Source organism: Mesoplodon densirostris, chromosome 1, assembly GCF_025265405.1.
Source record: "Mesoplodon densirostris isolate mMesDen1 chromosome 1, mMesDen1 primary haplotype, whole genome shotgun sequence".
Taxonomy (NCBI): domain Eukaryota; kingdom Metazoa; phylum Chordata; class Mammalia; order Artiodactyla; family Ziphiidae; genus Mesoplodon; species Mesoplodon densirostris.
In genome coordinates, this window is record NC_082661.1 from 191,008,303 (window position 1) to 191,033,637 (window position 25,335).

Sequence of the window (25,335 nt, forward strand, 5' to 3'; positions counted from 1 at the left end):
TTCTACCCCATACTGAGCTATTTTAGGAAGGCGCACAACCTGTTAAAGCGTAGTTCCTCATGTGCAAATTGGATTTCTGCATTATTAGGAAGGTTAAATATAATCCCATAAAAGGAACTGGGGAAATGACCCTCGAATCTGAGTGACAGCTATAAAGGAGTGTTATAAGCTGTCATCCTTGCTGTTCTTGGGAAACATGTTCCCGTCTTCCTGGGAAATGTTTTCATGAGAATATATATGTATATACACACACACACAAATTGTTATATATTTAAATATTTATATTTTCATTTAAAAAAACTGAAGAGGATAAAAATATATATCCTCAACTCTTATCAAATAAAATTTTCCTGTAGAGTCAAAAAATATTCTGACAAGTGATTGTTCCAACATGTATATAATTCTTTTTTTTTTTTTTTTTCTTTTTGCGGTATGCGGGCCTCTCACTGTTGTGGCCTCCCCCGTTGCGGAGCACAGGCTCCGGACGCGCAGGCTCCGGACGCGCAGGCTCAGCGGCCATGGCTCACGGGCCCAGCCGCTCCGCGGCATATGGGATCCTCCCAGACCGGGGCACGAACCCGTATCCCCTGCATCGGCAGGCGGACTCTCAACCACTTGCGCCACCAGGGAGGCCCTATAATTCTTGAATATAGTACACATGTGGAATATATCTACTTTTTTTTTTTTTTTTTTTTTTTTTTTTTTTTTTGCGGTATGCGGGCCTCTCACTGTTGTGGCCTCCCCCGTTGCGGAGCACAGGCTCCGGACGCGCAGGCTCCGGACGCGCAGGCTCAGCGGCCATGGCTCACGGGCCCAGCCGCTCCGCGGCATATGGGATCCTCCCAGACCGGGGCACGAACCCGTATCCCCTGCATCGGCAGGCGGACTCTCAACCACTTGCGCCACCAGGGAGGCCCTATAATTCTTGAATATAGTACACATGTGGAATATATCTACTTTTTTTTTTTTTTTTTTTTTTTTTTTTTTGCGGTACGCGGGCCTCTCACTGCTGTGGCCTCTCCCGTTGCGGAGCATAGGCTCCGGACACTCAGGCTCAGCGGCCATGACTCACGGGCCCAGCCACTCCACGGCATGCGGGATCCTCCCGGACCAGGGCACGAACCCGTGTCCCCTGCATCGGCAGGCGGACTCTCAACCACTGCACCACCAGGGAAGCCCTACATTTTTGATTGCTAGTATTTCTTGGAAATATTATTCAGAATGAATGTGTTGCCCCCAATGGTTAAAAATAATGTCATCAACTCTTGGGAAAAGTATGTATACTCCGAGTTTGGTTTCTGGAATGTGGGATCCTAATGAAGTCTTTCTATGAAAAGCATGACCACTTACCCTCTCGGTCCCTATTTCCTTATGTGTAAAATTTAACCAGTAAGTATTTATGGAGTGCCTACCGCATGCCAGCTGTGTTTCTATGTGCTAGGTTTAGGGTTGTGAACAAAAGTAGACAAAAATCCTTGCATACATTCTGGTCAAGGGAGACAGATAACAACCCCCCAAATAATCCAATTGTGTTGTAGGTTATAAAATGATAACTGCTATGGAAAAACCTAAAGCAGGGAATATAAGCAGAGAGGATATTGCAATTTTCTAAAGGGTGGTGAGAGAAGGCCCCTTGAGGAAGGTGATGAAGGAAGACGAAGTAAGATTTGAAGGAGGTGGGAGACTGAGTCTTGGGGTAAGCTGGGGAAGAGGCTAGAAGCAGAGAGAACAAGTGCAGAGGCCCTGGGGACAGTGTAGGTGGCACGTGTGAGGAAGAGCCAGGTGAGTGCAGCGGGGGCAAAGATCAGGGCCCTCTGAGCCATTGGTTACTCTGAATGAACCCTATGAGAACTTACTTGGCAGAGCTGTTGCAAGGTTTAAATGAAATAATTTGTTTGAAGCCTTTAGCATAGTGCCTTCCACATAAAAAATATTCTATAGCTGTTAGCCATTGTTCATTTCTTTATTATTACCACTACCTAGGATTTAAAGATAGGATGATGTGAGCATACAGAAGAAGGTTTTGTTCTGATTAAAGCTGATTGTTCTTATGAGAATTAAACTCCCAACCTTGGCCCCTTAGCTATTCAATTCTATCAATTCTATTCAATTCTATCACCTAAGAAGGTCCCAATTCTATATCTTCAAACATACAAGGGAAAAGCTTACTTTTTAAAAACTGGCCTTGTTTGAGCTACACCATTGTCTCTATTAGGAAAGTATGAAGTCCATACTCTCTAGGGACAGGTGTATTTTGATACATTTGGTTTAAGTTTCAGCTATAAAAGTCCTGTTGAATTCCACTGAATTCACATGCTATCACAATGTACTCATGTTTGAGTTTTGATATGGATCCCCTTCTCCAGGCCACAGGATCCCAGGTGGGGAGGAATCTATTGCAGATATAATGAAAACAAGGAATCCATGTCTTTTCCTTCTCTCCTGAGCACAGAAGCAAGATTGGTTTTCCTGGGTATTTCGAGAGCCCTCTTTCAAAATGATCTTCTTGGACACCCCTCTGAGTCTCCTCCTTTGAACTTGAAGGATTTTGGTAGGAACTCATGTCAAGTAGTGACTAGCTCAGAAACTAGAAGAGAGATTAAACCATCCTTTAATGCTTGCTCTTCTCCAAGCATTTGAAGACATCATTTACAATCAGGGTTATCTTATCCCTGCTCCAGAACCAGGAAAAGTGGTCTGGGGACAACAAAAGCAAGTGCTTGATGATAACTAGAGATGATCAATAAAGGGAAAGGCTAACTAAAAGCGTGCACCCTCATCAATGGAAATCTTCCAGTAGAGGCTGGGCAACCAGCAGGCAGAGGGGTTATCAAACATTTGGATAACAGCTTGGCTTCTAAGATCTCTTCCAAATTTGTGGTTCTGCTTTCTTCCAAGATATGCTTATGGAAAACTAAATTCTTCAGGGAAAACCCACCTTAAATTTTCTTTAACCGACATCTTAAATTGGGGATTCTGAGAGCAAGAAACAACTGATTGTAGAAGCTCTGTTTCATTTAGGGGGGTGGTCAAATGGGTCATCCTCCTGCAATGGTGACCCTGGTCCTGGTGCCTGGACCCCCAATTCTCCCAACACTGACTGTGCTGTGCTCCGTGTTAGCAGATTCCAAGATCAGCGTGTTGTCATATTTCCACTACTTGCTGTGAAGTTGCTTAGTCATGATCAGTGGGTGGAATAGACTATAGCTCTCTTTTCCTTTTGAACAAATACTTGAATGTATTTATGTACTAAATGATTAATAACAATGCTCTCCTAAAAAGCCTACTGACAAGGCTACAATTTTAATCCCAATTTAACAGGTTATTAAACAATTGAGATACCAGTTCAGTAACTAATCCAAGGTCATACAGTGAAAGAGCTGGAATTTGAACCCAGGCAGTCGGCCAGCAGGATGTTCCCATAAACTGCTGTGTCTAGTCCTATGAACCTTTTTCATTTGTGGTAGCTCTCCTGTTGATCTAGAGAAAAAATGATCTGGCATATCATTACACTTTATTGCCCTCTGTGAGGGCAAAGAATGAAACCTGTTGATACCCCGTGCCTAGCATAGTGCCTGGGGCAGGGCAGATACTCAAATATTTGTTGAATAAATGAGGAAGTAAGTGTGTGACATGAATAAACAGTAGTAAGGCCATAGAAATGCCTTCTTAATCTCACAGAGCCACAGAGATATATGTGAATGCAGGATGTCACAATGCAAAAACTTTGAAAAGTTAAAAACCAGGTAAAAATTACAGGTGAGGATATAATGGGGCAATGTCAACATCTTCCTCTCTTATTAAGTGCTCATTAATATTCTATATAATTAACAAGTCCTATCACACTAGAAATAGTACCCCTAAAAGATCACAAACTAACACTGGCCACATGACAGTTGGGGAAGGAGTGAACCAGGGAACCATGAATCCCACCAAATCAGGATTTTAAAATGGGATTTGGACTCAGTGCATTTAACAAATGGACACTGAGATTCACAGATTTATTAAGGAACTGAGAAAGGAAGCCTGAGTTTGGCCAATGCCAGGGCCTGAGGGAACATTTGGGTGCAGTAAAAGTAAACCCACCCAGCCCAGCTCAAATAAAAAGAGGGTTCTTTGAAAGAGTAGGAGGGAAGCTTGAGGAATCCAACTGCAGCAAGCCAGGAGCACTTCCAAGTTTAACCTAATGATTAAGTCAGAAGGAGTCAGAAGTGTGAGTGAACTCCCACCTTGGCATTGCTGTGTTTGTGACCTTGGATAAATTCCTCCATGTTTCTGGACCTTGCTTTACCCATCTGAAAAGTAGGGAATAAGGAAAGTATCTACTTTGTTGGGTTGTTGTGTAGATTAAATGAGGTAATACATATAAAACACTTGGAACACTGCCTGACACATAGTAAGAGGTCTGGAACCACCAACCTTAGCAAGTAGGCAGCTATTCACTTTCTCCTTGGACTACATAGTCCCTCATTTCAGTTGACTTTGAGCATTGGTTCCATTACTCTCCCTGTAGACTGGCTTCCTGAAGGATGTGGTTCCAGGGTTAATTGAATGGCATAGTGATGTCATCAAGGCTCCAGGTTTATCTATTTCCATCCTACCATCCTTTGCATGATGATTTTAATCTTCAGATTTGTCCCTCATGATTACAAGATGGCTGCTGCAACTCCAGGCATCATGTCTTCGAACAACTTTCTCTAAAGGCAGGAAGGAGTCCCATTTGGTGTATTTTAGTAAGAATGAGCAACACTTTCCAAAAACTCTCCTACAAACTTTCCTTTGGGTCAGAGCCCATTAGCTAGAGTTGTCCTATACCTATGCCTGGACTAGTAACCAGCAGGGGAGTCAGAGTACCATGATTGGTGTAGATGAAAGATGATTTATCTCTTGGGGCTGTGGAAGGATCCACCTTCCTGGGTACATAGTCACCTGATGCCACAGTGGGATCAGAATTCTGTTTGTGAGGAAGAAGGGGACAGTAACCATTGAATAAACAATCATAAGGACCTGTCTTAGATAAGCATGTGTCCAAGCCAGGCAAATCAGAGTTCTTCCCTGAGATTTTATACACAATCTAAGAGAAGGCAGAGTTTTCTGTTTTTTGAAGTGGCTAATATGGGATGAAATAAAATTGAAGTTCTCTGCTCTGTGGTTGTTTTATGCATCCCCATCCACCATCCTAACACACACACACACACACACACACACACACACTCTCTCTCTCTCTCTCACACTCTCACTGAATAAGAGTCCTGTTTACTGCAGAAAAAGTATGTATATGAAAAAGAGAGAGAAAGAGAAAGACATAGAAACTGACACAGGCAGACACACATACACACATCCAAAGAGATAAGGATGAGGGAGAACCTGAAAATATTTTCAATCCCTGAGGCTATCTCCATTCTTGGCCTTCCCAAGAAATTCCCATTTTTGCTTAAATTTCTCTGTAGGTTCAATATCACTTGTATCATTTGCAATAACAACCACAAAATCATGTCTGATGCATTTCCCCCAACTTCTGGGTTTCTGTCCTCCCACGTCCACTTGTGTGTGGCACTGGTTCACCACGCAGCCATGGGTCCTACACCACGTGTCCTCCTGGCTCTCAAGATTTCATCACCTTATTAACTCAGGTCCTGGCCCCCAGTTCCACGTTCCGTGGGCAACAACCTGAATGACTCTGCTTGTAGCCAAGGAAGAGCTGGTCCAGCCTCACCTCTGCAGCTGGGGCTTGGTCAGGGCGGTGCTCCCTTAGAATAGTTGTGAACAGGGAGACAATAACATCTCTGACTAAAACTGTGTGATAGCTGTCCAGTCCTTCCTAAAATGGCTCACGCCCAATTGAAAAGTACATTTTTCACAAGTAAAATAGCTAGATTTCAGATATACAAGTACTTCTGACAGGGTCTTAAAGTCTGGAGGCTCTGCTTCCTGTGGCCTGACATGAATAGAGAAGAGAATTCTGTATTTGTAGCCGGAGGGAATTAGTGAGGGGTTTGAGGAAGGAGTGAGTAGGACAGCTGAGCAGAGTCGTAAATGAAGTCAGTGTGGACATCAGGGGCGGGCTGACTGGGAGAGCCATAAAGGACCAATGGGGAAGACCCCAACAAAGGCAGAAATACAAAAAGTCGAGCCTGTGGTTCAGTAAGTGTGGCTAACTCTTCATTTTTTTAAATATTTATTTTCACTTTTTTTTAAATTATGGAAACATCCAAACACTAGTGAAAGCAGAGAGTACCACAAATTCTACCCCATGCACCCCGGCACACACACCCACCATCCAGCTGGATGGCTCTTGTTAAGTAGAAGAAGTCTGGGAGGGGGAGATGAAAAATGAAGGGAGAGAATCCAGTGGAAGACAAAATAGTCAATGACAGATGTATTAGCAAACTTCACAGGAGGGGCCAGGAAGTTGAAATCTAAGATGTTTGTTCTTCTTAATCATAGGTTAATGAAATGATTGCTAAATGAGATCTGGTTTTTTGAGTAGGGATTACGTAATCTGAGGAAGCAGACCCCCGCCCCCCCGTGGCCTAATCTCCAAGCTGCTGGGGTCTTACATGGTGACAAGACAAAGAAAGCAAGAGGCATCGTTCATTTGACATTCAGCAACTATTGGTCTGCAGTCTCCCAGGCACTGTGCTAGGCTTTATAGGCAGGCAGATCTGAAAGAGTCCTTGCGTTCACAGAATGTAACGTCTAGTGGGGGAAATGGACAGGCACATTATGACGAAGTTTTTCTGGTAGCATAGGATAGGTGAACGCTTCTTGGAGGAGTTGGATTGTCTTGATTTTCATAAGGATGAATATGAAAGAGTTGGGTAGAGAGATTAGTAGGTAAAAGTGTTCTAGACAGAGTAAACAAAGAGGTGCTTGAAGAGAACCTTAAGTCAAGGCTGTAGGGCTGATTGTGCACATGTGACCCACATAAAGGACAGGCAGAGATGGGGTGGGAGCAGGGCTGAAATCCGGCCCAGGCTTTGCTCCCTGGATCACCTTCACCCACCTGGATTAGGGGGTTCCTTTGTCTAATTTGCACAAGGTGCTGAGTGGGCTGGGGGTAGCTCTGTCTGAATATATTTGGTATTTTTTGATTGGAGGACATGTGAGGATACTCATAAATTTGAACAGGACCCTGAAGGTGATGGGGAGCTAATGAAGAATTTAAAAGGCAGATTAGGGGTAGATGAAATAATGCCATTTGCAGCAACGTGGATGGACCTAGAGATTATCATAGTGAGTGAAGTAAGTAGAAAGACAAATATCATATGATATCACTAATGTTTGGAATCTAAAATGATACAAATGAACTTATTTACAAAATGGAAACAGACTCACAGACATAGAAAACAAACTTATGGTTACCAAAGGGGAAAGGCTGGGGGAGGGATAAATTGGGAATTTGGGATTAGTGAATACAAACTGCTATATATAAAATAGATAAACAACAAAGACCTACTATATAGTACAGGGAACTATATTCAATATCTTATAATAACCTATATTGGAAAAGAATCTGAAAAAGAATACACACACACACACACACACACACACACACACACAACTGAATCACTTTGCTATGTACCTGAAGTATTGTAAGTCAACTATACTTTAATTTAAAAAAAATAAAGGTAGATCAGGGGCAAAATCAGATTTATGTTTGGGAGAGACCATTCTGGCTACATTTTGGAGGGTAGTTTTGAAGATGGCAGGTCTAGAGGAACAGAAACTAGTGAGCAACAACTGGTCCAGGTGAGAAATAGTGAAGGCCTGCACTAAGGCTATGGCAGGCGAAAGGCGGGGAAGTGGTGGATTGGACATCTAGAAGGTAGAACAGGTAGACTTGATGATAGGCTGGCTCTCTCGGTGAGGGAGGAAGAGGTGATTAGGATGACTCCCCAGTTTTTAACTTCAGCAGTTCAGCGGAAAGTTCTGGCTTCTCAGAAAAGACTGATAAACCCGAGAACTTTGACACAGTATGTACTAAGGTGTTAACTGTTGAGTAACAGGTAAAAAGTTCCTTATATAAGCCTGTAGTTAAAGATTAAAAGGAAGGTTTTAATAGTTGCTTTTGAGATAGAGGGAAAACACCCTGGTCTTGAGCTGTGTCCGTTCAGAGAATGGCCAGCTGATATTAAAGAAAATGGTTACTTCCCCTTTCAAGTACAGCAAAACCTCCTGCTGTGGATAACCAGTCTTTACAAGATAGTAATGCCCAGCTGCAGACAGCTAGTTCTTCACCCTGATTCTTTCAAGAGTAAAATGATATAAACCCTTTCCCTATTCCTTTGGAGAAAGCGTCTTTTTTTGTTCGTTTCCTGATAGTGGACATGCAAGCAGGGTTTTTTCTGTCTTCCTGTGCTTGTCATGATGGGATAATAGCTCAGGCTTTGGAGTTGAATGGTCCTGGGTTTGAATGCCAAGTCATTATTTTCCATCACTTTGGGCAGGATACTTACCTTTATGAACCTCATCTGTAAAATGGGAGAAATATGACTCAGCTCACAGAGCTGTTGTGTGAGGGTTAAGGGGTAATGAAAGCAAAGTGCTTGGCATTGGGCCTGACAGGGAGCATGCTGGTCACAAGTGGTGGTATCAATGGCCGTTGCTGTTGTTCTTGTTTTTGTTTGTTTGTTTGTTTTTGTCTTTGTTTTGTTTTTTGCAGTGCACGGGCCTCTCACTGCTGTGGCCTCTCCCGTTGCAGAGCACAGGCTCTGGACGCGCAGGCTCAGTGGCCATGGCTCATGGGCCCAGCCGCTCCGCGGCATGTGGGATCTTCCCGGACCAGGGCACAAACCCACGTCCCCTGCATCGTCAGGTGGACTCTCAACCACTGTGCCACCAGGGAAGCCCTGTTCTTGTTATTAATGCCAGTGTTCAGACATTAAGAAGAGATACAGTTTGCTTTTGCAGACTTTGATTACTCCTTGGGCTGCCATCTGTTAGATGGTGCATATATGTAATGTTGCCTTCTTGATGGGTTGGCCCAAGGAGAAAAATGTGCATGCTATGTGAATCAGAGGGAAGGTTCCATAGACTGCCTGCTCCTTTCTGAGGTGCCTTCGGAGGTTAAGCTGACCATGCTGGGGATAGAGAAGCGTACCATTAGACTATAGAAACCACTGGAAAGAAGGCAGAGAACTATGGTACTCTTGATTTTCCAGTGACTGAGATGTTTTTCTAGGATACAGTCAACCACTGAAGCTACACTTGATATATTACATTTAATAATTCAGTGAAGAATATTTCTTGTTAACTACTAGCATGTGGTTTCATTAGCCAGTTGCACCAAAAGTGTGCTTAACTTTCCTTATCAAGAAACGGTCTTGATAAGATACTCAGTGACAGTCATAGCTCTGGAATGTCACTGATAGCCATGCCAGTTTTCATTGCCCATAGGTGTGATATTTTTTTAAATGCCCCCATTTTATGCTTTCACAAATTAAAAATGTTTTATGCTGCCCTGTAACTGAAACCAAACAACTAGTGTGCTTCTGTCTTTCCTGTAAAAGGGGGAGTGGTGAGAATTCACATTGTTAAAGTGCCTGGGATAAGAAACACACATTTAAGCATGAACTATTATTGTTCTTGATTGTCACTGAATCCTTGTGAAGCAACCATGAGAATTAGAGTGAGAGACCAGGAAGAGCATAAAGCCTGTCCTTTATACTACGCTGAACTCTATCATGCCTTTGAGAAAGAAAGAGAAAAGCTTTTAAAATGTTTACAGTGAACCATCCATAATTTGTTTGCTATGACAGAGAAGGGAGAAAATTCGGTCACAGTTAAATATCTAAATTAGCGGTTCTCAACTGGAGGTGGTTTGCCCCCAGGGGACCTTTAACAAGGTCTGGAGATGGTTTTGGTTGTCACAGCTGGGGAGGTTTTGCTACTGGTTGGCTCTAAGTGGAGAGAGCTCAGGTCCCACGGTGCCCAGGAAGCCCACACAAAAAACAATTATCTGGCCCAACTGGTACAAGGTTGAGAGATCCCGAGTTAAATAATGGCTCTTGGGAGCATCAGGTGATTATTATCCAATACTGGACTGTCTCTTTCAGTGAGAAATTAGCCTTCCAGTTGCTTTCTGAGAATTGAAATTATTTCCTGAATGTATAGGGAAACAACTACTAATCGTTCTTGCAGGTTTAGTCTGGGTTGGCTTCTTTCTACATAACTCTCAAATTGTCAGACACTTCAGTCCAAAAAAATCATCAGGCCAGTTGCTTGGGAGATTGTGGGTGGGAAAAAAAACAACCACCAGATTGACTAAGTGTTCACTTTTCAACTAGAGACGTTTAGCCCTCTGTGGACACACAGCTGTTCTGTGGTGATAGAGGAAGGAGCCGAAGAGAGAGCCTGGGTGAGGAAATGCCTCACGTTTCAACACTCTTCTTCAGGGAGAGGGAAGGTTGGCCTTTCCAATACTTGCCAAGTATGAAGCCATCCGGGTGGAATCATAGAACTTTACTTTTGCTCTTTCTTCTCTGTTCTCCTTGATTATCTTTATTTCACAAACTATTGATGGAGTACTTTCCAACACAACCCCCGTGATAAGTGCTGCTCATGATAGAAAAAAACCTCAGTGAGACTTAGAATATCTAAAAGAAAATTACAAAGTCCTGTAGGTAGTCACATCATCTCAAAAAGAACAAGTTGGACAAAGGGCTTTCCCCCAGATTTTATGCATTTCTATCCTGCAAGGTATAAAATTAGTCCACATTTTGCTAGCATTTATTTGTCTTTATCGAAAGCTGTAAAATTATATAAATTCATGATTAAATGACTGCTGCAGCCCTATGTCAATTTTCCTGCTTTTGTTCTCTGTCAAAAGCTTTTGCTTTGTCTTTGAAAGATCACCCACTAGTACCCAGGCTTACTAGTGGAGGTAGATTGGTAAATAGTTGGGAAAAGTAAATTTAGTTACAATAATAAACTCAGTCAGTGATAGGAAATGGGTTATTTTATTTTATTTTTATTTTTTTATTTCTTTATTTTTGGCTGTGTTGGGTCTTCGTTTCTGTACGAGGGCTTTCTCTAGTTGCGGCAAGCGGGGACCACTCTTCATCGCAGTGCGTGGGCCTCTCACTATTGCGGCCTCTCTTGTTGCGGAGCACAGGCACCAGACGCACAGACTCAGTAGTTGTGGCTCACGGGCCCAGTTGCTCCACGGCATGTGGGATCTTCCCAGACCAGGGCTCGAACCCATGTCCCCTGCATTGGCAGGCAGATTCTCAACCACTGCGCTACCAGGGAAGCCCAGGAAATGGTTTTTAAGTTGAATCCCTGTTGGTCGGCCTGCAGGAAAACAAGTTACTTTTCATTGTGATGAATGTTAGCACATCTTTAGATTCTTCAGTGGAGCTCACTGTGCAAGTGTGACATGAGTTTGGAGAGGAACCTCTTGAGCCACACTGCTTGGATTCAGATCCTGGATCTGTCACTGACTCTATGACTCTGGAACCTTGGACAGATCACTTCTCTCCCATTGCCTCAGTTTCCTTATCTTCAAAATGAGGATGATAGTATTTTCCTCAGAGAAGGCTTAAATGGGCCAATGCATATAACTAGCACACAGTAAGTGCTCAGTAAGTGTTAGTTATTTTTATTGTCCCCATTATCGGTGTTGCATCGTATTTTATTACTCTGCATTTGTACTAATTGGGAGACCAATGGATGGGGCCATTGCAGCTTGCCTAAATCTAATGTGGTGTAAATGTACCTAATCTTGATCACCTCGTGGTCCTTGAGACAGTCATTTTTTTAAAAACACATACTTTGGAACTAACAGGACAGAGATTTATTGGTTTATCACCAAATCCTCTGGCTTTCTATGCAGTCTGACCATGTGAAACACTGGAATAAGATCGGCACCTTGGATTCTCAAGCCTCAAATGTATCCTAGTCTTTAGGCAACAGGGGACACATATTAGAATTTGAGCTTCTGGTTGCCTTCAAAGAGGATGCTTTCAACTCTTTTAGCCTGTTGTAATACTTGGGGGTTTGGATGATCGTGCTCTAAGGGATGTTGATATCAAATATATTCTGGCTCTATTTATGCTGACATGTTATATTTATTGTCCCTAAAGCAGGATAGGATCAAAATGCTGTGCATAAATAGGTGGAGATGGTTTCATAGCTTTGATTTTTCAATTCATTTCCTAGAAACATACCTCATTTGCTCTCCTTAGTAAAGACACGTGATTGCTTTTAAGCTTAGCTACATCATTTAGGTATGTACCTCCCTTTTAGCATGGTATCTAAGTTGCCTGTGTGTTATTCCAGCAAACAAAGGCACTTATCAAAATGATCTCTTGGAAGTCTAAATTTTCTTCTTAAAATGTTAAAATAAGAACCATCCATCTAAGGAATGCCCTGAAAATATTAGAAATCATAATTGTTCAAGGATTAATGTTAGTAATTGTTGGACAGTGTCTGAAACTTTTAAAGTCATAACCACCTAAAAGCAGTAGTGGGAAGGGAGAAGAATAAGGATGTAGAAACACTAAAATTGTAAGTTTTATAAGACAGAAGTGATATTGCCTTCAAAATAAGAGATCTAAGAATTATATTCTATTCATTCTATAGATTGAATTTCAAATAAATGATGAATTACTTGAATATGTAAAGCTAAGGATTTACTCATCTATAAGTTAAAAATACGAACTAGTTGATGTCTCAGGTACATTTTGTCTCTAAAATGTCAAAATCAATGTAATGTGGCTTTTGGGTTGAATTCCTCAAGGGGCAAAGTAGATGCACATTTGATTCCGTGCTAAAAAGGCCTTGCCAGTAAATGTTAAACTGATTTGGATTTAAATACCCTCTTCTACAACGTAAATGTGGGCTGTAAAAGTAATGTCCCCATGGTGCTAAGAGCATCAGTATGAGGGTACGTGTGGAGAGATCGCTGTACGAAGGTAACTTGGGTCTATTTCATGCTGACTTCAGCAGTGTGGGCGCTGCCGTGGAGGTGATGGCCTGGACAACATCATCAGGGTAAACCTTAATTACAAACATGAGTGGAGAGATGGAGAGCCGAGATTTACCCAGGAAACAACAATGTGTCAGTGACATTCAGCTCAGAAGAGGTTTTTGAAGCCCCATTTTATTGCCTGTTAGTGGGAGAGAATAGTTCTCATTATAGAAATTCTAAGAAGAGTTGGAAAAATAATGAACACCATAAATTAGATTTGAATTTGACCGGCATTGTAGCCTCAAATTCTGTATCTCATTAGCTATTGTGTATCCCATTAAACTATTAGTATGCTGTCAGAGAGCAAGTAAGTGTAACCCATCTCTCTAACTTGGGTAAGCAGAAATGATAACAATCTGATTTAAGATATAAATAGCAAAAGGAAGAAATAATAAGGAAATGGTCGAATAGAACTGCCCATGTGGTTGAGGCACTGTGCAACTCAGCTAAGTGACACTGTGCAATTCAGCTAATTGGAAAGCCTAATGGAATTGCTGAAGAAGGGAAAATTGTATTTTTAGTGGCACAAATCCAAGAGCACAGAAAAAAATAAGGAAAAGGTATAGCCTTTAAATAGATGGAAAATCCTTGTTTTCTTAAATACATCTTTAAAGACATTTGGTGGAAATTCTAAAAGCTACAGTTAAATTTCTTTCTAATAATAAAAATTTAGATACAGAATCATTCTTTATCATTTCAGATTTCCAAGAATTTGTCAAAAGCACGATACTATATATTTTAAATAAGCAAATATTTTTGTGTCATGCTTTCTACTGAGTTTGCTGCTTACCAGTGTGATGCAAGATAACTGCTCTGAATCTCAGTTTTCTTATCTATAAAATGGGGGTAAATATCTTTGCCTGCAGAGTTACCCCCATCATTAATTACATACATATACATTAAATTAAATACATAGCATTGGACTGGGTAGCTTGCAAGAGTCCAATAAATGCTGGCGGGGCATGCAGGGAGTGGTTTCGGAATGTTAAACTCTACCCAGACTGACACAATGTGCATGTATTTTACCAAATCAGTTTATTGAGTCTCAATTTCAGAATCTGCAAAAATGGGGGGGTGGGAACTGTGTGTGTGTGTTTGTATGAAACATTTGAGATTCGAAATCTGCTCATAAATATAAAATGTCTTGGAAAAAAAAGATGTCATTCAGATATAAATGATTACTCGTCATTTCCTCCAGTTTTGTTGACTTAAAAACACCAATTGCAACATCTCATTATAATCTTATCCATTTCTGTCTTACCGAATTAAAACTTGATTCAAGACATGTTTTGTGGTCTTTCTGGGTCTAGAAGATGAACAGGCTGAACTGGAAATAAACAAAGCCGGGAATCTTGAGCAAGAGTGTAGAGACCTATTCACTCCCACTGCCTGAGGAATTTATGACCTGCAAGTTGTCCTCTAATGAGCACAGAATGAGAGCATTACATCTTCTCTTAATTAGTTTGACAGATATTCATTTAAATTTGAAAAGATTCCCAGGCTTGGGATAGCAAAGGAAGGTTCTGAATTCCTTTTGCATCTTAATTCTGTTTTTGTTGCGGTGGATCTGGGGAATGTCAACATCTGAAGATGAATAAAGCCCCCGTCTCCATCCTGGTTTCCCCACATTTTCTGTTTAGAAGTGCCTACGAACCACCATGCTTTTGCTTTGCAGCTGTGAAGTCCAACACAAAGTGCCAGGTTCTGCAAGGATACTGTAGGGCTTGGTGTCTATGAGGGGTGGATTAAAAAATTTTTTTTCCTCATGCTTAATAAGGGATAGAGTTTCAAGGCTGGCCTTCAATAGCCAGCTTTACATCAGAATAGGGCACTGGTTTGGGCGTAATGACATGAAGTACACACCAAAGTTGACGAATTCAGAAACTATGAATTGTTTTTACTCTCAGTACTTAAAACCATCATGGATATTCGGTTACCACCAGCCTTTGGTTATCCATGGAAGTGAGTAATCAGGAGACCATATATTTCCTCTCTGTCTATCTATATATCTATATACACTACCACCACCCCTTTTTTTTTTCTGGTGCGCGGGCCTCTCACTGTTGTGGCTTCTCCCGTTGCGGAGCACAGGCTCTGGACCCGCAGGCTCCGCGGCCATGGCTCACGGGCCCAGCCGCTCCGCGGCATGCGGGATCTTCCCGGACCGGGGCATGAACCCCTGTCCCCTGCATCGGCAGGCGGACTCTCAACCACTGCGCCACCAGGGAAGCCCCTATACACCCCCTTTTAACCAATAGTAACACTAACCTTTATCAGGATTGTCTCTCTCCACCTTGTCACACTTTACCTCGGGCTGCTCGCTGGGCAGTGCCCAGTTCAAGAGGACACAGGGACCGAAACCCACCACCATGGCGGGCCTGGCTAGGCACTGTGTGTCTGGGGCGTGCCTTTTCTCCATGCACACAAAGAAGGGCCCCTCTGGGCTACTGTGGTCCCGACTGAAGGCTGCTATCCGGGAAATGTCTAAACACAGACAGCTTTGGGAGGAACGCACAACACTAGCCTAAACTACCAAAGCCAAACATTTGGCTCTTGAGCGAGTCCATTCATCAGGTCAGTCTGGTCTGGCTGTACTTTGGCGGCATGTCTCATCCGCCCCTCGTGCCACCATTTTCCTCCATGCCGTAAAGCACGATTCCTTTGGTTTTCTCAATTCATCTTAATGAAGCCAGAATATAACATCCAAGGAAGGGTGTCCAGAATTTTAGTCCTGACTTAAACAAAGAGAGACAGAGCTTGCAAAGCATCACCTGTTCTCTCAAGTCCATTGCCTTGATCATGAGAGTATATTCTCTGTGAACCTTCTTTGACTTATTGTGGCAGAGATGGTGCAGTGCGATGTCAGCTTGGGAGGGCTGGGTGACAGTCCCTGCTTTTTACCACTTGTTAGAATAAGCTTGAGCAAGTTTTACCTCTTTGAGTATCCATTTCATCTTCTGTAAAACAAAAACGATAATGTGAGTTTTAGGTGAGATAAAATATGCGAAGTGCTTAACAATATTGCCTTGGAGCAGTGGCTCTCAAAGTGTGGGCCCCTGGATTAGCGTCACCTAGGAACTTGTTTGAAATGCAGATTCTCAGACCTCAAATAAAAAACTCAGGGAAGAGGGAGACAATAGTTGCAAATCATGTGTCTGATAAGGGGTTAATATCCAGAATATATATATAAAACTCCCAGAACTCAAAAACAAAACAATCTGATTTTTTAAAAAGGCAAAGGACTTGAACAGACATTTCTCCAAAGATGAAATCCAAATGGTCAGTAAACACATGGAAACATGCTCAGTGTCACTAATCGTTAGGGAGATGCAAATCAAAACCACAATGAGATACCATCTCACACGCATTAGGATGGCTGCCATCAAAAAACAAAATAAGAGGATGTAGGATTGGAATGCTTGTGCACTGTTGGTGAGATTGTAAAATGGTACAGCTGCTATGGAAAACAGTATGGTAGCTCCTCAAAAAAAAGTAAACGTAGGATTACCATATGATCCAGCAATTCCACTTCTTGGTGTATAGCCAAAAGTAATTGAAAGCAGGGTCTTAAAGAGACGTTTGTACACCTGTGTTCTTAGCAGTGTTATTCACAATAGCCAAAAGATAGAAGCAACTCTAATGTTCATCCATGGGTAAGTGGATAAACAAAATGTGGTCCATATATGCAGGGGATCAGTCAGCCTTTAAAAGGAAGGAGAGGGGCTTCCCTGGTGGCGCAGTGGTTGAGAGTCCGCCTACCGATGCAGGGGACACGGGTTCGTGCCCCGGTCTGGGAAGATCCCACATGCCGCGGAGCGGCTGGGCCCGTGAGCCATGGCCGCTGAGCCTGCGCGTCCGGAGCCTGTGCTCCGCAACGGGAGAGGCCACAACAGTGAGAGGCCCGCGTACTGCAAAAAAACAAAAAAAAAAGGAAGGAGATTCTGACACATGCTACAACACAGATGAGCCTTGAAGACATTATGTTACGTGAAATAAGCTAGACACAAAAAGACAAATGCTATATGATTCCACTTATATGAGGTACCTAGAGGAGTCTAACTTATAGAGACAGGAAGTAGGTGGTTGCCAGGGGCTGAGGGGAAAAATGCAGAGCTATTGTTTCATGGGTATAGAGTTTCAGTTTTGCAAGATTTTAACAAGGCCTCCAGGGAGTTCTGATGCTTGCTTAAGTCTGAGAAACACTGATGTTGAGCATACATGTAATAAATGGTGGCTGCTATAATTATACTAATAGTTTTTGTTGTTATCACCATCATTATAAATTCATCAGTAAAATATAAATGATGTTCAGTAGAGTTTGATTTAAAATATACTTCCTGATATTCTAATTTTTGAAACTTAGCCAGTTGTGTCTGGAAAATCTTACTAAGTAAATCAGGGTATGCAATTATCGAGAACACTCCTCTTCCCTACGCATTTTACATTGAGGAAAGCTTTATGTGTTGTTAGTTTTCTGAGAGCTGAATGGAGAAGGGCAGTCATTTCATTTCTGGAGGATATGTTCAGCCTTGTGAAGCTTCGGAATCATTTTCCCAGGCTCTCAGGACCCCACCAGTCCATATACAACATTTCTAGAATCTGGTTCTGGCCATTATTGTCCTTAGGATCACAGTCCTACCTTTTTTCTTTTTTTTTTTTTTAATATGTGCAAAGCCAAAGAGTGTTGTCAACTCTTCCTTTCCTTTCAAATGGCCCCATCAGGATGGGAATAGATGGTAGGATCAGGGTTAGCGGGCAAGTGAGTCTTTGCGCCCGTCTGTGACTTTCTAACGCTTAACTAAACAGACTGAGTGTAGAATTATCTTATACCCACATCATTCAAGAGTCTGACTGAAGATAACAGCAGAAGAGACAGCATTGCTTTACTTTTTCAGTAGATTCCACTGAGCTGTAAACATCTTACTAGCCTTGAGTTTAGATTCTCAAACTTGTTTCAGGCAGCTTTTGCCACCTGGTACTCATTTTGCTTTATTTTTATTTATCTTTTGGAGGTCAGAGGGCAAAGGGCTTTGAAGAATCCCCCAGACAAGCAAGGAGAAGCATTTTCTGCAAGGAAAGTTGATGGCGCATTGTTTTCCTTTACAAAGGGCACGGAGGCTATAATCTCAATGCTATACTTGACCATCATCTGTCAAACCAAAGCAAGTAAGCCAGTGCAGTCTTTCGTGATTGTAAAATGAGGGCAGAAAACAACCGCCATATGGTAGTTGTCTAGTCAAATAAAACCACCCTCATTTCAGAAAATGTTTATTTTTCTGCCCTCATTGAGTGATGTGCCATCAAGGTATGAATTAAGTTACAGCATTCTGTGGAAAGGTTTTATTTGTGTAGCAATCTCACGGGTATTCATTTTGGGTAATTTTGGCTTCCTGAGGTGGGAGTAAGTTCTGAGGATTTTTCTGCTTTGAAGATGAGGAAATTGAAGCATCAAAAAAAGAGTCGAGTGGTTAGTGTTATATGTATTAATGTGAAATTTGGAGATTAAACATCCTCATTTGCAGAAATAACTGCACCCCCTTGTTTTATGTCATCCACTTTTAGGTATTTTTCAAATAACCATGTATCTCGATACACTCTTGCGGGTGATTCTTGTTTTGTTTGTATGTGTACTTTTTCCAGTGGGATCCACCCGCACTCCAACCCATCCCTACCTTTCCCATGTTATCCTTTGTAATTTGGGGTTTTATTTTAAAATGCTCTTGGTGTCCCTACAGAGGGATCCAGGTGTTACTCCTCTCCAAGCCAAATGGCAAGATTATCTCCCTCTTTGTTGACTGAGATCCAGGTTATAAGGTGGGTCAGGGATGCTGCGAGCAACTTCTCACTAGTGGATGCGTCCGCTCCAGACCCAGAGAAGATGGGGCTAAGATTCTGCTGGTCAGTGATGTGAGGTGTTGCTCCCACCTTAGTTCAGTAGTCCATGTTCAAATGAAAAACTGTTAAGAGGTTTCACCATCTCAACCAGTTTGTCTAACGCTGTGAGTGGGGATGGGAGAAGGACTTGCCTGACGGTGGTTTTTTTCCCCATTAAAAAAAAATCATGGTAAAGTATACTGACGTATACTGAATATGTGTCCCCCCCGCCCAAATCCATATTTTGAAATCTAATCCCCAATGCAATGGTATTAAGTGGGGCCTTTGGAGGTGATTAGGTCATGAGAGTGGAGCCCTCATGAATGGGATTAGTGCCCTTATAAAAGAGACCCCAGAGGGCTCTTTCGTCCCTTCTGCCATGTGACATTATAGGGAGAAGATAGCCATCTGTGATCCAGGAGGTGAGCTCTCAACAGACACAGAATCTGCTGGTGCCTTCATCTTGGACTTCCTGGCCTCCAGACTGTGAGAAATAAATTTCTCTTGTTTATGAACCATCTAATGTATAGTATTTTTTTATAGCAGTCCAAATACAGTAAGATATATGCATAACATAAAGTCAGCCGTTTTAACCATTTTTAAGTGCACAATGCGTTGGTATTAAGCATGCTTACGTTGCTATGCAACCACCACTGCTATCTGTCTCTAGAACTTCGAGGTGATCTTTAAAGTCCTTTCTGGCCTCAGCTCCCTAATTCCAATTAACTGCACCGCACTCTTTCTCTCGAAGTCTGTGTTCCTGTCCTGATTATTTTACTTGGAGAGTGGGAAGGCTTTATTTTTTAACACTACATGCACGATGAATTGGTTTCAGCGGAATTCAAACGATCTTGTTGTTTGGGTTATTTCTCATGGGGAATGCTGAATTTTTTCCTGAGAATGATGGCTGAGGTGAAGGGACAAAAGGGAGACACCTCTTCTGTGAGTCAATTTAACAAAAAAGAGGAACTGGTGAGGTGACATTAAATCATTCCTGGAAATTTCAATATATGCTGAGTGCTAAAGGGGCATGTTGGCATTCTCAAAGAATGAGACTCCCAGCTTTTACCTAGGAAGCTTTCTGGCTGTTCCTTAGGGCAACCTCCTTAGTGTTTTTCTATTTGCTCTCCATTGATAAGCACTGCTTAAGGTCATGTTGCCCTTGGGTTCCCATTAAACCGGGTGGAGGGAAGTTCTTTAATATTTACTTACTGTGCACAGCATACCAGGAACTCTACAGCAGATACATCCCGGCCTCTAGCTCGACCTGATGAGGGAAGATTTCCTTATAGGCGCCCCTCTGCTGCTCCCAACTTCTGGAGTTTCAAGGGGATACCTGAAGGAATGATTATCTTCTTCACCCAGTGTCTAAATTATCGGCCATGGAAGTGTGTTTGTACAATACAGGGTGAATCAGTCACACGTTGAATAAGACACACTTTGCTTCCTGGAATATTCTTGGAACAATTTAATTGCATTTTGCCCAAGAGAAACTTGCTCAGACACATTTCTTTTTGATCCAAACACCTTTGGATCAAAGGTGATTTTGCCTCCCCCTTCATTTTTGTTCACCCCACACGTTTCTATTCCACTGCTCTAAACCCTCTCTGGGGGAATTCTGCATTTTGTTTTGCAAGTATTTTTTCTTCCAGGGGTGGCTGTGTCTAGGAATATTACATCAGAAGCAAGCAGCAGGATTCTAATCTCTGTGCGGCTGCTCACACATCTTGTGTCCTAAGGCAGGATTTTCAAGTTAAATCTCTGGCTAATTAAGACAATAATCTTAGGTATGGAACTAGTTTGTTTAGTTCCAAAATATGAGTGGAAAATGAAAAATATGAGTAGAAACAGTGCTCATGTTGTAGGAACACTTCAAGCTTTGTGGAGACAAACTGAAAACCTAATGGTGTGTTAGCCAGTGAGTTTTAATTTTCTTTATAATTGCTAATCAGTCCCAGGGCTCAACTTGTGAGATGTTAAGTAGCCTCTAGGGTTATAGTCAGGCTTTAAAATGTTATCTTTTTGCCAGAGCTTTAGTGAGCTTCACGTTTTATACCAGTTGCTGTTATTATTAAATTTTCTATACTGAAAAATAATTCAGTGTAGTAATGCCATTTATTTCAGGCAAGATTTAGTCACATGTCACATACTCTGAAAAGTACAAAGTTTCAAATTTCACTTCTTCTTAAAGCAAACACTCTTGGATAACCAACTAAGTTCGAGCCTAATCCATGTAATATCGGTCATCCTAGTATCTTGTGAGGTGGATAAACACTAAATCAGTGGGCTTCTAAGTTATAGAAAAGAAAAAAGAAAAAACACACACACCCACAGGGAGAATTCCCAGCATATGTAGTCGGAGGAGACTCCCCACACTTTGCTAGCCTCCTCCCCACCACTGTGTCCAATGCAGGAAACTCCTGTAGTATCTAGGACAGAGCTCATCCAGCCTCTCCTTGCATAGTTTTAGGGTCAGGGAAGTCAGTACCTGACAAGTCAGCTCATTCCTCCTTGCATGGCTCTCACTGTTAGCAAGTTGAATCTAAGAGTTCTCGACTCTCTACCTTAAGTAACCACTGACCATCCTCCTTGCCAAGGTAAGTGTTATTTAATGCTGTTTTATGTTTTATGAACACATGTGCATAACTCACCTAAAGCATTTACCACGGACTGTTATTTCAGCACGTTGTGACCTTGCAAGGACTCATGCAGCAGCATTGCATGAGAAATGTCTTATCCATTTCACTAATGTCTCCTTCCTTGGCTTTGCTAAAAAGCCCTCAGGTGGTCCTGGGAACATACTACAGATGGGTGAGCCAGCACGGAAATTTGAAAAATCAGATACGACTTATTTATTTATTTATTTATTTATTTTTGGCTGCATCGGGTCTTTGTTGTTGCACGCGGGCTTTCTCTAGTTGCGGTGAGTGGGGGCTACTCTTCGTTGCGGTGTGCGGGCTTCTCACTTCGGTGGCTTCTCTTGTTGCGGAGCACGGGCTCTAGGCGTGCGAGCTTCAGTAGCTGTGGCACGTGGGCTCAGTAGTTGTGGCTTGCGGGCTCAGTAGTTGTGGCGCACGGGCTTAGTTGCTCTGCGGCATGTGGGATCTTCCCAGACCAGGGCTCGAACCCGTGTCCCCTGCATTGGCAGACAGATTCTTAACCACTGCACCACCAGGGAAGCCCCCATGTATGACTTTGATAGAAGTCACCATTCAAACCTGAACTTCATCTTCAGCTTCCATTTGGCTCTTCTTGTTATGATGTTGATGGTGAGGAAGAGAGGGCCATACCTGAGAGGAGGGCTGGGGGAGTAGATGCTCACTCGGTCACAGCTGTCATTGGTCGTGCTGTGTCCTCCTCCTTACTACTGAGGAAATGGGATCAAGAACAACACGATATCACTTTTGCTCAGTAAGCCACTAAATTATATAATCTTGGAGGTGGAAGGCCAACCCCAGTATTTTACAGACAGGAAGACAGATTTAATAGTCTTTGACAGAATATCTACCAGGTTTGCAAACTTAAATGGCTACAGAACCAAGGAAGAAACACAAATGAATGAAGTGGGCAAGGTACAAAATGTAAAGAGCCCTTTCTCTCAGAACACAATGGGGAATGGTGAGGAATGGGACAAAATGGTGAGGACTGGGGTAAGTATGCCCTATCGAAAGGGAGCAGTGGATTCTCAAGTCTAATGAGTTATTATTATGAAGGAATGCAGACCCAATGTTGCCAGAAATCTGGATTTTTATGTGAAAGATCTCAAATGATTAAATGTTCAAACTGAAAGCACTGTGTGCACTAGCACAGGGCAGGCCAAGCGAAACAAGCCATGAGGTAAATTCTCTTTGCAGATACGGGTCTAGGGTTTGGGAAGCTCATGGATGGCTTGTGTCCTGAGTTGGGGCCATTAAGGGCTGGGGCTGTGAATGGATCCAGATGGTTTTCTGCAGTTGACCTTTGCCAGTGCCTCCCCTTCTCCATCAAAGATTGAGTTAATCTCTGTGTCACCCCTGGAGAAATGCCTAGTTGCCCTCGGGGATCAATTGACCTTATCAGGGTGCAAAGGAGGAAACTGGCTGAGAAGGGAAACAGCGTGGGCCGTGAAAACTCAATAAGGGAGAAAAGAGCAGGAGCATGAGAGACCACAGAAAGGTCAAGCACATTTGAAGACACGTCTAAACTTTTCTCTTTCCTAAAAAAAGTCCCTTTATTTAGCGCATATTGCAAGTACCACTTTCGGTCGAAAGCATAGTTCATGGATTTGAAATCTGTGCTGTCTAGTCTTCTGGGGCACATTGACTGGCCAGTTGCCTGTAATTTCGACTGACATGTGCTCTTCAGGGGCTCAGATGAGAAAGACGCCTGACAGGAACGCTGGCGAAGTTCAGCCCTGATTTGAAATGAATGATTTATGCCAACTAATGCTGAAATGCAGTGTGTTTCCATTTAAGAGGACCTGCTAGAGGAATGCAGCTTTGGGGCCTCTCCTCATTTATCACAGTGTTTACAAATCCTGTTTGAAGTTGGAAATAAATCATCATCCTGCTGCTTTGCGGCTGTTTTACAACTAAGAATTTTAGAGGTGATTGAGCACCAACCCGTTGGTGGTGCATGTGAAGGGGCAAAGGGAGGGGGCCACGGGGAGGCACCCTGGCATGTAGGATCCTTAACCAGGGATAGGTGCCCATAGCCAAGTCCTGAAAGAGACGAAGCCTTCTTCCAATAATTATGGAGCCAGTTGAAAGGCATTGGGTATATAAAATGAATTGAGTTCAATCTATAAAATGCAGGATTAGCTGAGACTTGGAGTTTTGATCAGGCGACAGAATCAAAGAACAGTCTGGTCTCTCAGTTTCAAATATGTATATAAAATGTGAGTGGTGGGAATTCCCTGGTGGTCCAGTGGTTAGGACTCAGCGCCTTCACTGCCGGGGCCTGTGTTCCATCCTTGATTGGGGAACTAAGATCCCACAAGGCATGCGGCATGGCCAAAAATAAAATAAAATGTGAGTGGTGCATCAAGTGAGGAAGATAAAGCCTTCACTTGGTGAACCTCATTCTAATCTAAGGCTCCAGCTTCATGGTCATCACAGCTGGGCATATTTATCTTAGCATAGAGAAGACTCACAGGGGTTATATCTCCCTTTCAGTACATCAAGGATTATTATTGCAATAGCAGGATTAGACTCCAGAGGGCCGCTAAAGGGAGGCAGATAGCAGGTTTGACATTAAGAAGACTTTTCTAACAATTAGGACTGTTGGAAAATAGAATGGGCCTTGAGTCAGGGTCAAACTACAGAGATTCAGGCATCCTATGGGGCTGTGAGAGTCTATGATTCTAATAATCTGGCTTGGAATCCTGAAAGGATCAACCCTCCTGCATTTCCTGCTTCCTGGATCATAAATCATGTTTTAAAAAGCAATAATCCGGTGTCTTTGCCTACCAGTTGGGTTTCCCTAATGAAGAAATTAATGTACAACTGATAGTGAAGTTAAATAGGTAATATAAGCAATATGAACTGGGAGGAAATCTCAGAAAGTAAAAGCTAGGGGAATGCATATTTAAAAATCACCTTCACAGTTGAAAGCTGAATCCGAGCAGCTTGTGTTTCATCTAAATAAATACAACTAGTGGTTAAGAGCACAGACTCTGGAGCCAGATTGCTGGTGTTCAAGACCTAGTTCTGCTTTAGACTAGATCTTGAGCAAATCACTTAACCTTTCAGTGCCTCAATTTCATCATCTGTGAAATGGACTTAATGATAGTACCTACCTCGTAGAATTTACGGGAAGAGTAAGAGGGTTGAGGGCATATAAAACATTGAGAATTGAGCAGGGCACATAGTGTGAGATCCATAATGCCAGCTGCTGCTGTTGTTGTTATTATACAGCAGAATGATAGGCTGTGTCTACAAAGCTGACCTCATGAACTAAATTTTACTTTTTTCCCCTAAAGAGTTTATTTGCTTCAAATAATAGCCCATGTTGGTGTTTGAATAGCATTTAAATATTTTAACTGAATGTTTTCCTGTCCAAGCTGGTGACATTATGAGGACTCTTTGTTAGAATAATTATCTGTTGATAAAAGGATTAAAGAAAGATTTTGTTACCTAAGGAAATTTACCTTTGACCACAGTCAGATATTTTTCAGACTTCAACCTTATAGACCTGTGCTAATATGTTTGACTACCTCACTGCATTACAGAAATGGAATTTAACCTATTTGGGGTCTTTGTCTGTTAATTATCAAAGAATTTAGTTCTCTAAGGTGTTCTGAGTTATAGGAATTGGCCCACATTTATTCTATTTGTTTAACCAGCAATTAACACATAGAATCTTAATTTAAAATGATAGCTTATATATATATATAAAACTAACTCAGTTTCCTGTACACCTGAAACTAACACAACATTGTAAATTAAATATAATTCAATTAAAAAGTGGTTTAAAAGATGAAAAAGATAGCTAAGTTTACAATACTTGGG

General features: G+C 42.1%; 1 protein-coding gene across 1 annotated transcript in view; it reads left to right on the top strand.

The window, feature by feature from the left end:
* SHROOM3 (shroom family member 3) overlaps positions 1–25,335 on the top strand; it is a 323,304-nt gene that overhangs the window by 157,394 nt on the left and 140,575 nt on the right. The gene's annotated exons all lie outside the window — the stretch shown is intronic.